Raw genomic sequence first — 12521 nt, 5'->3', positions numbered from 1 at the left:
TTCCCTCCTCCTAGAACACATATTCAGCTGTACTGCTTTTATTCCCTTGTTTGTTTAAGTTTTATACATAATAAAAAGAGTTAAAAAAAACCCAGAAATGTCAGCCTAAGAACACGCACCATTTGGATGGTACTTATTTCACCAATCTGCGTTATACGCCCTAAAACATATTTTGTACGCCACTTGTAATTTGTGTTCCCATTGTAAAAAACTTCGGTTAGACATTTGTGATACTTGTTTGACTTTTATCTGTAAGTCGGACTCACTTTAGATTTTCCTTCCCTTTAACATTATTTGGTTTTCTATTCAGCGCAGCTTGTTCAATGGGGACATAGTCATGCAATCCTATGCTTACAGCATTCAAATGTATATCACGATTCAATATCCGCGCGCTCTAGTTTTGTTGTTTGCAGAACGTTTTTTAAATTCCCTGGCCACTTTAAGGTACATAGCATTTACGAATCTCATTGGGTTTTTGGTGAGGCCTCCTCTGCAGGTGGGATTAAAGACATAAACGTTGTCTGTGGTCACAGAAAGCCCTACAGTTCTGTCACCGATAGGACTAAACGTTCGACAAGGGTACGTGAGCGTAAGACGAAGGGTGCCACCTGTCCGCTACTTACACGGACCCTCCGGAAAGCCAGTCCACATCCGTTATGAAGCTTCAAGGCAGCCACCCACTTAGCCCTAATCATAAGTTCCAGGTTTCTTGACAGCCAATCTTCATAGTTGAACATATTGTAGGATTCATCTGGGAGCTGGAGGGACTCAATGTGTAAGCTGACCTATGATTGGAGCTTTGGTGACACCTCAAACAATTTCCAACAGCTGCACAGAATTTCAAAGTGCTCATTGGTTATAGGGTCCCACGTGCTTTTGATGTTTATAACTGTTTCTGCCTATCCCCCAACGAGTGATTGGCAGTTTTGAGAGATTGGGCTGGATCTCGTACAATTGAACTAAATTATTCCCAGTTGTGCGAGAAAACGATAATAGGTGCGGTTCCCAAATATTACGTTATTTTAAAAATGACTGTGCTATTTTTAGAGTATTGGGCTGGAAATCTGTACTGGAAAAAGACTCAGACTTTCCTACATGCCAACATTTTTAAAGTGGGAGATTAAAAAAAAATATTCGGGAGAATGAGAGTGGTGCGCGCGCGCGACGGCAAAAGTGAAAGCAGGCTGGCGAGTGGTGTGTGATGTGCGTGCACCATGACGAGAGAGGAAAGCCAGATGGCACCTCTGCTTGTCATTGTGCACGTAACCGCACGCTCTATGCAAGACAAAAAGCTGTGGTCGGCTTTAAAGCCCACACATTAAATGTCTCGCCAGTTCAGCGCATGCGCTGGCTCAAGCGAGACCTAAAAAACATACCTACTTTACAGAATTTAGCCCATTCAATCCTGAATCTTTCTATTTCAAAATTAATAGCCCCTCCTTTCAGAAACTCATGTTGACACAAAGTAAATTAATATATTCTTCTTCCTTTCACCATAATCTGGCCATAAATGGTTATGAACATTGGAAAGAAACCATTGATCTAAAATCAATTTGGGCTCTAAAGACTGGCAAGTGCGAGGCTCTGAGGCCCTGCATCGTGTGTGCTTCATCCCCAATCAAATGCTATTTTTGAATAATACTATTTACCAAACTACATGTTTTGGTCTGGCGACTACTAAACAAATGAACGCCCCAGCCATTTCGACTTTAGCTGAATATAATAATTGGGGCTCACACACAAATCATACTATTGAAGATTTCCAGAGTTTAATGAAAAATAATTAATTTAAGGAATCTGCCATGTATCCCTTGGGTTGGTTAATCTGGCCTAATAGTTCGAATGCCTGCCAACTCCGTTTCCTTAACTTTAGTATAGGTTATAAACATGACAGGCCTGACCCTAGATTTTCTGATTCACATACTGTCCCAACCTACTTTGTTGGTAAACAGTGTCAACAATGGTTACAGCACTCAACATTGTCCAATAATATTAATTTGACCAACTTTGTCTTAGGACCAAGAGCTCCTAGAACAAAGAAATGGATATATGCTGCTTATGAAATTTGGAAGCTATCATAGATAAAAGCAGCATCACGTTTACTCGAAATAGACCAGGCAAACTTGGAAAAAGTTTTAGCTGTTGTCGACAACAGCATTAATACACTATCTTCCCGCATTTATACATTAGATAATATTGTGTCCTCTGTTAGTGACATCGTGCAAGAAGATGTTTCTCTGTGATATCATGGTCAAAATCAATTACGTTCAGTAATGCAATTTGCATGGACTTTGCAAACATTGAAAATGGGAAAAGTACCATGGGATTTTTTTAACGCTAACGCTTTATTTTCCCCAGTTAAATTTGACAGACAAACAGCAATTTATGTCCATGAAAGATGCAACTTATACTCTTTTGCACATTGAGAAAATAGACCCTCTAACATTTTCTGTGGCAGAATCTGATTCTGTGGTTTGGTTTATTCATGGGGTTATAAGTTTACCGTTCTCACTGTTTCAATTTACATCCTGTATGAAACATTACCCTGTGAGCCTTTTTGAACCTCTTGGAGGTGCTTTTTTACATGAGCTGTGGTTTCTGCCTTTCATTTATCGATGTTTAAGGGACAACACCGATGTTTACCTAACCGAGGAGGATTGTCATTCCACTGTGGGCCACTCCTTGGTATTTAAAAACATACAGTTGCACAGGGCCTGTAACCTTTCAGCTCCGAATCTTGCATGTGTTTTAAAAGGTAAACCAGGTCCAGCCATATTTCCCACGTTCACACTGCTTACTAAAGGAAGCTGTCCTTTTTTAAATAACTAAAAATGCTGTGGCTTTCAGGCTGACATTCCTTACATTGTAACGGTTTTCCAGCGCTTAATTTGTTGCAATAATATGCTTTTCCCACCCCGGCATGTGCCGCTGGATAGTCCAGTGTGGCCTTCTATTCCAACTTTGAAGGCAGATTTCAACAAGATGAGCAGATTAAAGGCGCTTTTAATGCAACAAGAAGTTGCATTGACTTCCGCACGTGAAACCTTTATGCTCCAGGTGAGTAGTGCGGCGTCTGAGATTCAAACACTTTTAAACACAAACCTCCCACAACATTTTGAGGAGTTGATTCATTGCATTTTCAATTGGTCTCATACACAAGGCCTGGCTCATTTTTTTTAAACATGTGTGTGCTGGCCTCGTTACTTCGTTTCAGACTATATTTGGTGTGATACCTGCATTCATTCATTCTATCTTTTCCAGCGTCTTTGGCGGTTTACCGTTACTATTGTCATGGGGAGTGGGTTTTCTGCTTCTTTTGTGCCTGCTACGCAATGGCTGCCACTCTTGTGGTACTGCGCAGGCCAGGCCGGCTGCAACTGCTTCGTGACCGGATGCATGAATGCTTCGGTACACTGCCTCTTGCGACACTCAGTGTGTCATATGGATTATCGTTTTGTTTTGCTTACTTTACTTGCGTGCAACCTGTCTTTTTGTGCCTCCGCTGTGACTTTACTTGGGCATTGGAGTTATGTCTCACCAACACCTCATGCCCAGTCCCTGATTTTGATCGGCTAATGGGCCCCTTAGTTGCTCATGAGCAAGAGTGTAACAGGATTGGCTTGTGCTGCATTTTGGCACAATGGGATATCTGTGAGGCTTCACAGAGTCTCCTACTACAGAGGTACATTGAATATCACGCAAGTTATCCATCAATTATAATGGAGGCACCCGACTATGAAAAACATTCTTGTTCCTTCAGCTTACTAAATTGGATGGCATCTTACTATTCCACCAAATCAAAATGATGTCCTTCTGGAGGGTATTGCATTCTTTTGCACTTACACCTTGATGGATGAATCAGGTAAATGTTTCCCATAGACATCAGCTGGGTTTCTGGATGCCTTGCTTTCAACATTTCTTTCCTATCACTTCCTCCTCTTTTTCTCTTCTTTTGACTTCTTCCAGGACTGGGAGTTTTTTTTGCACAAATTTTCATTTTTGCTTTTTCCAAATTTAATGGACACACTGATTGTTATCTGCTCAGACTTTTTTAACTTTGCTTTTTTGTATGATCTACATACAATGGCCATATCAGGGGAAGGGTGTAGTAAGGCTTTTAGGTCCATTGTCGACAATTGCTAAATTAGCATGAGCTTCCCTGCCATGGACCTGCTTTTGCGCACGACACTGCAAGCATCTATTTCGCAAGACTTATTTGTGCCCCTTTTACACATGAGAACTATCTGCTTTGCAGATTCTTTGCTGTGCTCTGAGGTTTAGTCTGCACATGATGTTCAAGGTTAAATAACAATGCCCCTTGTTATTCTGTTCTGATCTGTCCCTCGCACCTAGACATAACAGGCTACACACAGCTGCACCTCTGGAAATCGTGTACTTTAATATTGCAACCACAACCTGTTTGTGCACACATGGAGAGACACCTTTCCAGAGAGAAGACCTGTGTTTGTCCTGCGAGGTGTACATGGCATCTTGGCCTTGAAGTTAGGGGGTCTGCTGACAAAGCCCAGAGGTCTTCTGTTTTATAAACTATATCTTGTCACGGGGAGGGTGGTTTAGTCGTTTCGTCCTTTTCCATTTTTTCTATAACATGACATCCCTGTTTGTACTCTATAGAATTGTAACAATGCTGACAATATTGTGTTTATGCATTCTGCTGCTAGTATTGGCTCGTGTACTGCACTATAGAGTGCGTTAGTTGAAATAAACATTTTACACTATACTGCGTCTCTGATTACTCGCATTCTGGACAAGTATGAGTGGCTAGGCGAAAGTGTGTCTGGCTCCCGCGATTTCCAAGATAGAGTGCATGTTCTGGGTTGTCTAATCATTGGCAGCTTTTCTGTAGACGGAGAACGAATGAGACACTATAGCTAGTCAGTAAGGGATTTTGGGTACAGATGTGGTAGGTTGGGACACCACCTATTCACTGAGGTCCTGTTTTCCCGTGCATAGTTCTGCGTATGTGCAGAATCCTCGCAACAGAACAATGTTCGTCCTCATGTAAAGTGCTCTGATACCTCCGGGTCTAGCCAGTGCTATATAAAACTTTTCAAATAAAATAAATAAATATATATACATATATATCACAAATTGTATTTTTTATTTAACAAGGGGGATATGTGGTGTCTTGTGAGTCAGCAATTTCAGGACACTTTTTGTTCCTGCCGGACTATGTAGAACTATGACGTAAGCGTTTGGGCGTGGTGAATAGGGTTCATGTCTAGATCATTGAGTTCGCAGATACATGCACAGGAATAAAGACGTATAATACCAAGCTCCATGTGTGGTGAAGTCATTTACGAGTACCCAGGCTGGGAGGACGCTACAGGAACATCCTTCACTTTTGCTTCAGTAGATGCGGAGAGTATTGGCAAGTGAGAGGGAGGCAGAGAGCAATCTTCTCGACAATTGGTGGATGTTCAGGCGCTGGCTAATGTAGATGAGTCCTTGGTTGTGTAGAGCCTTGTGTGCATAGACCAGCAGCTTGAATTGGCATCTCTTCTCTACGGGGAGCCAGTGGAGTTGCCTGAGGTGGGGTATGATACAGGTTTGTCGGGGAAGGCTGAGATGACGACACCATGAATTGGCATCTCTTCTCTACGGGGAGCCAGTTGAGTTGCCTGAGGTGGGGTGTGATACAGGTTTGTCGGGGAAGGCTGAGGATGAGTCTGGCTGTAGCGTTCTGTATAGTCTAAAGTCTCTGTAAGAGGTGTACAGCGATTCCTACGTAGAGGCTGTTGCCTTATTCCAGTCAGCTGGTGATGAGGGCCTGTCTCACAGTGCATCTCGTGTGTACTGGTAGCCACTTAAAGATCTTATGTAGCATGCCCAAAGTAATGAAGCAGGTGGAGGAACAGGCGTTGATCTGTGATTTCACGGTAAGCTTGTTGACAATGATGATTCAGAGGTTTCTGGGGTGGTCGGGAGTGGGTGCGTGCCCTAGGTCTGATGGCCATCAGGACTCGTTCCATGCGTTTTTGCTGTTGCCGAACATCAGTACTTCTGTCTTGTCTGTGTTCAGATACAGGCAGTTCTTCTTCATCCTGTTGGTGATGCTTGTCATTCATCTCTGGAAGTTAGTTTTGGTGGTGGTGGGGTCGTAGGTGAGTGAGAGGATGAGATGGGTGTCGTTTGTGTAGAAAATTATGTTGTGACCGTGGAATCTGACAATGTTGGCCACTGGGGTCATATATGCATTGAAGAGCATGGGGCTAAGAGATGAGCCCAGCTGATATCCTTGTGTTCGGAGGTAAAATGTAGGAGGTGGATCCTCTGTGTTCTTCCAGTGAGGAAGGAAGTGATCCATATGAGCATCACCTGGGATGCCGATGTAGTGCAGACTTTTGATCAGGGTGTGGTGGGATACGGTGTCAAGGGCTCTCCAACCCCAGCTCCAACGACATCCCACCCTCACAAGACCTGTGCGACGCACTTGCCACATTCTTCCATCGCAAGATCGCAGACATCCACAAAAGCTTCAACGCCACAACCGCCCCGACAATCACTGAGACCCCAGCCCCCATGACCACCATCCACACCGAATGCATGCTCTCCTGGACCAACATAGACGACAACACCATCAAAATCATGAAAACCATCCACTCCGAAACTCTGTCAGACCTATGCCCACACCACATCTTCAACAAAGCCAGCACCACCATCACACCCCATCTGCGGAAAGCCATCAACATCTCATTTGAGACTGTAACCTTCCCGGAGAGCTGGAACATGCCGAGATCAACACCTTACTCAAGAAACCCAAGGCGGACTCCAGGATCTCAAGAACTTCCGGCCCATCTCCCTGCTCCCGTTCCTGGCGAAGGTCTTCAAGAAGACCGTCAACAAACAACTGACCCACTGCCTCGAGGAGAACAGCATCGTGGACTCGTCCCAGTCCGGATTCCGCAGCAACCACAGCACCGAAACTGCCCTCATCACCGCCACCGATGACATCAGGGCCCAACATGACAATGGAGAAACCGCTGCCCTCATCCTCCTGGACCTGTCAGCCGCCTTCGACATGGTCTGCCAAATGTATGATAATATTATACGATCATGTTGATCGCGGTATCTTACAACACAGGTTTTACCACGCAAGTCGCTTCACCGACTTGCGCTGGAGGGCGCTGGACTTTGGGACTGTACGATTTACTATTCCAACACCAGTCTACATACAGTAGGGAAGGTGTTGGATAGTAAATCATACTTTTCCTTAGCTTGCAGCGCCCTCCAGCACAAGTCGTTGAAACGACTTGTGTTATAAAACCCGCGTTGTAAACATACAGCGGTGTAACGACGGCTTTGTAAACGCTGTCTCCTGGTCTGCGACCAAACACTACGGACATGCCTCCACGACGCCGGGATCCAAAAGAAGGCCCTGGACTGGACCACCTCATTCCTCTCCTGCAGAACCTAGAGCATGCGCCTCCCCCCTTCCGCCCACGTCGCCCGGCTGCACGACCTCAAAATCATCTCTTACGCCGATGACCTCCAGCTGATCCGCTCCCTCACCAAGAACCCCTATGCTGCCAAAACCAACCTCCACAAAGGAATGAAAGCCATCGCCGAGTGGATGAAGAACAGCCGACTGAAGCTGAACTCGGTCAAGACGGAAGTCCTCATCCTCGGATCCACCCCCTCGGCCTGGGACGACTCCTGGTGGCCGAGCGCACTGGGAACAGCTCCAACACACACCGACCACGCACGCAACCTAGGGGTCATCCTCGAAACCACCCTCTCCATGACAAAACAGGTCAACGCCATCTCTTCCTCCTGCTTTAACATCCTCCGCATGCTCCGCAAGATCTACAAGTGGATCCCCATCGAAAGAAGAAGAACGGTCACCCAGCCCCTTGTCAGCAGCAGGCTGGACTACGGAAATGCCCTCTACACAGGCGCCTCGGCCAAACTCTTGAAACGACTTCAACGCATCCTGAGCGCCGCTGCACACCTGATCCTCGACATCCCCTGCCACAGCCACATCACACCCCACCTGAGAGACCTGCACTGGCTCCCCGTCAACAAGAGGATAACCTTCAAGCTCCTCACCCATGCACACAAGGCACTCCACAACACCGGAGCAGCGTACCTCAACAGACGACTCAGCTTCTACACCCTCACACGCCAGCTTCTCTCCGCTGACCTCGCCCTCCCCACAGTCCCCCGCATTCGAAGAGCAGCATCGTTCTCCCACCTCGCCGCCAAGACCTGGAACACCCTCCCCACCCACCTACGCCAGACCCAAGACCTGCTGACCTTCACAAGACTCCTCACAACCTGGGCTCTTTGAGCAATAGCAGCATCCCCCCTCAGCACCTTGAGACAACACGGGTAAGTAGTGCACTTTACAAATGTTCTGATTGAATGATTGATTGATTGAGGGCTGTTAAGAGGTCCAGAAGGATCAGAGCTGCTGTTTCTTCTCATTCAAGGAAGGTTCAAATGTTGTCAGTGGTTGTGATCAGGTTTGTTTCGGTGCTGTGATTACTGCAGAAGACAGATTGAGAGGCATCGAGTAGCTGGTTCTGCTTCATGTATGTCATGATTTGCTTTTTTTTCCCAGTACTTTCACTGGGAATGGGAGCAGGGAGATTGACTAGTAGCGTTTGAGTTTGCTGGGGTCAGCAGAGACGTTTTTAAGTACTGGTCTGACTTTGGCATGTTTCCAGGCATTGAGAAATGTTGCGGTGGTGATAGAGGTGTTGAGCAGGGTGAGGAGTTCCCTGCTTATACTTTAAAAATGAGAAAAGGTACTTTTTTGTATAGACAGCTTTATATTACATATGGAAATATAAGGGAATCAACTAGTTGTGTAGTACTTACTATATACAATAGAAAATACCTATACCTAATGGATTTGATAACAGGTGGTCACAACTAATGAGCCACTGTCTACTGGCTTTACCAAAAGGTTTTCACAATAAATCAGACCCTGTGTACAGACGTTTAAAGACTTTTTTTCAAAATCAATAAGCACTGCCTAGTGGCTTTGTCAAAGAGCTCTGCATAATCCATCATCTAATTATTTTGGGCTCTGACATCAGTGTTTATATACCACACAATGCAAGTAAAGAATTAGGGAATGATTTACAGATTGGCAGACTGAGTTTACTGTCAGGATGGGGAAAGACATTACCTCTGCAATCCCATGTGATCTCCACCCGCCAATTGTAGAGATGTCCACCGGCCCCACGGACATCTATCTGAATTGACAGGAATGGCTGTCTGTGTATGCTTTCCACAGAATTAGATACATTTGGTAATATGGAGGTGGAAAGAGAATAAGTAACTGCACAAGCTGCCTTAGGTGAAGGTCTGACATACCTTAGGCAGAAATATTGGTGTTATCGTCAAGGCTGTCTATTCTGAAAATACAACCTAGGGCATGTCAACTGACAGAGCCTTTGCTAGAGATTTTGAAGTGGCCAAAGTTATTGCTTGCATTAAAAGTTGTCAAATATTTTAGCTCACTGTTCTGCAGCAGCTCAATAAAGGGGCCCATCAACTGAAAGGAAATGTAAAGAGCAGGCAGATAGCTATTCACTAGGTCCATTTAAACACTTAGAAACACGTTAGCTGAGCTGATATGATGTATACTATTTCAAGCAAAACTCGAGAATAAATGCTGATTCTTTCTTTAAAGACCGTCTCAGTTCAAGTTGGTTGATGAATACAACATCGTGTTGATGTTACTACACTTTAATACAGTTGTGAAATCACTTAATTATAAACTATTTAATAATTTGGAGTGCTACCCCCTTGGTATTTGTTGATAATCATTGACTCCTTATCAGCCAGATATGTAAGAATGTTACTTGTCTGTAAACGTTGATCTCTGGCATTTACGTATGTGCTAGATTAATATTCTATTTGAGTATTCCACTATCTCTAGCTGGGAAGACTCTGGTACAAATCAGTGTGCTTGGTTGTGTGCGTGTTCATATGCTTATATCTCTACATTGTACACAGTTGAATCCCTTCATCTCACTGACTGGATGGAGATGATCCGCTTTATGTTATGTTATGTTATTTTGGCTCTTTTATAGCGCACGGCTACTCCATAGAGTGTCCCGGCGCTTAGACAAACACCCGAAGGAGAGACAATCCAGGGCAGATGCAGAGCAGCAGAAAAAATTACTGGGTAAAAAGCCATGTCTTCAGTTCCTTCCTGAAAACCAGTAGATTGCTGATTTTCCTAAGGGAGACGGGCAAGGAGTTCCAGCAACGTGGTGTCAAGTATCGAAAAGAGCGGCCTCCAATTCTAGCCCGTCTGATGGGAGGAACAGAAGCCATGGCCAAAGAAGCCGATCTCAGAGTTCTGGAGGGCCGATAAAAGGCAAGACGCCTTCTGATGTATCTAGCCCCTGCAAGATGAAGTGCCTTAAAGGCGAGAGTCAGCGCCTTAAAGGTAATCCGTCTCGCAACAGGGAGCCAGTGAAGCCTTTTAAGCAGCTCTGGTGCACTCGCTCTTCGATGAAGGCCGAAAATGGCCCTTGCAGCGGAGTTCTGCACTAGCTGAAGGCGCGCAAGAAGAAGTTTTGGCAATCCCAGATAGAGCACATTCGCATAATCTAGGCGGGAGCCTATCAAAGACTGTACTGTGGTCTTTCTGTGCTCCAGGGACAAGATCGGAAGGAATTTCCTTAGCATTTTTAAAATGCCAAAGCATTTTCCTGTGAGCTCGCGAATCTGAGGCCCAAAGGAAAGGCCATCATCAATCTGGAAGCCAAGATTCTTCGCCTTGGAAGAGGCATCTGCCGGAGGGTACATGTCAGGAGGCCACCAGGCCTTCCATCTCAGGTCAGGCGGGCAGCCAAAGAAAAGCAATTCCGATTTATCGGAGTTACATTTCAGACTGTGCTGTTTAAACCAGTCAAAGACCGCTCCCAGACAGTCCCTGATCCGCATACCATCAAAGTCAGAGCCCTTAGTGCAGGTGAAAAGGAGCTGGATGTCATCAGCGTAGGATACGATCTGGGCACCGAACGACTCCGCCACTGCCGCCAGAGGGGCCATGTAGATATTAAAAAGGGTGGGGCTCAAGATAGAGCCCTGAGGCACCCCCACCTCCAATGGTGGCATGTCGGCGGAGAAAGGTGGCGCCCAGACCGTTTGCCGGCGGCCGGCCAAGAATGACTCGAACCACTTCAACACCACTCCACGCAATCCGATCTCCCAGAGTCTTAAAAGGAGACCGTCATGGGGAACGGTGTCGAAGGCCGCCGACAAATCCAGCATAACTAATATGGCCTTTCCACCTAAATCCAGAACTTCCCGGATGGCATCAGTAACTTCAAGGAGAGCGGTCTCCGTACTCATGTTGGTGCAAAAACCCGACTGAGTATCGTGAAGGATGTCGTTACTCTCAATGTAGTCAGAGAGGGAGATGTGAACATGCTTCTCAACCACCTTTGCCAGAGCCGGGAGAAGGGAGATCGGCCTATAGTTAGCATGGATTAGATGGTCCAAATTGGGCTTCTTGACAAGCGGCAGGATCAAGGCATGCTTTCAGGCCTGTGGAACCACCCCTGTGCTTAAAGACATGTTGAGCACCGGGTTAAACAAGGAGTTTAAGGCTGGTGCTACTTTTCCAAGGCATTTAGCGGGACAGGGATCCTGCGGGGAGCCAGACTTGAGCTGGGTGAGAAGGTCAAGAGAGGCAGGTAGGGACAGAGGGGGAAACTCAGAAAGAGAGGGGCCTTCCACTACCAAGGATGGAAACCGAGAGAGCCTGTGCTCAGATACAGATACTGAACTCAGAGGGGAAAAAGTATCTTGAATAGCTTTAATTTTAGGGGTGAAAAAGATTGCAAGTTGATGGACCCATGCTTCCGTGTGGGAGTGGGATGGCAATATCGAGGTACGGGAGATAAAATCTTTTACTATACGGAAAATTTCTTTACTCTTATTCGCCGCGTCCTCAATTCTTTTGTCATAATAAGCTTTTTTCCCAGCCATAATATGGCGGTGATAGAGCTTCGTGAGCTCCCTATATTTATTTTTGTCACTGGGATCATACATGTGGCGCCAGGCCCTTTCAGCTTTTTTACACTCTCGGCGCAGCTCACCAAGAAAAGGAGTGAACCACGGTGCCGAGGCGCGGTTACAGGATTTTCTAGGAATAGCATGGGAGCTAACTCCTCAAATCTATCCACTAGCCACCTATGTAGCAGATCCAGATCTTTCTCTAAACTACCAGAAAGTTGACACTACTCTGCACTACTCTACACTTCTATGCTGATACCTGCTATAACCCACCTACTAAGAGTTGACCCCTTATATCAGACATAATTACTCATTCTTTTTCTCACTTCATTTTCTTTATATTGCATTTTAGTTTATTCCAATGAATTTCTAATTATTTGTGACTACTGTCATGCATTTAGATAAAGAATGCTGCATAATGAATAGAAGCGTTGAGATATCTGTATATAGCAATATTTATTTGTTTACACTCACAAGGGTATGTTTCCCTTTCAGTAGGGTTTTAACGGTGTTTG

The 12521-nt window shown here is 45.3% G+C and overlaps 1 protein-coding gene across 1 annotated transcript in view; it reads right to left on the bottom strand.

Moving 5' to 3' along the window:
• LOC144818753 (alpha-2-macroglobulin-like) overlaps positions 1 to 12521 on the bottom strand; it is a 1363397-nt gene that overhangs the window by 380368 nt on the left and 970508 nt on the right. The window lies entirely within an intron of this gene.

This window comes from Lissotriton helveticus, chromosome 2_1, assembly GCF_964261635.1.
Source record: "Lissotriton helveticus chromosome 2_1, aLisHel1.1, whole genome shotgun sequence".
In the NCBI taxonomy this organism is placed as follows: Eukaryota; Metazoa; Chordata; class Amphibia; order Caudata; family Salamandridae; genus Lissotriton; species Lissotriton helveticus.
This window is presented reverse-complemented; position numbering and strand designations above follow the sequence as displayed.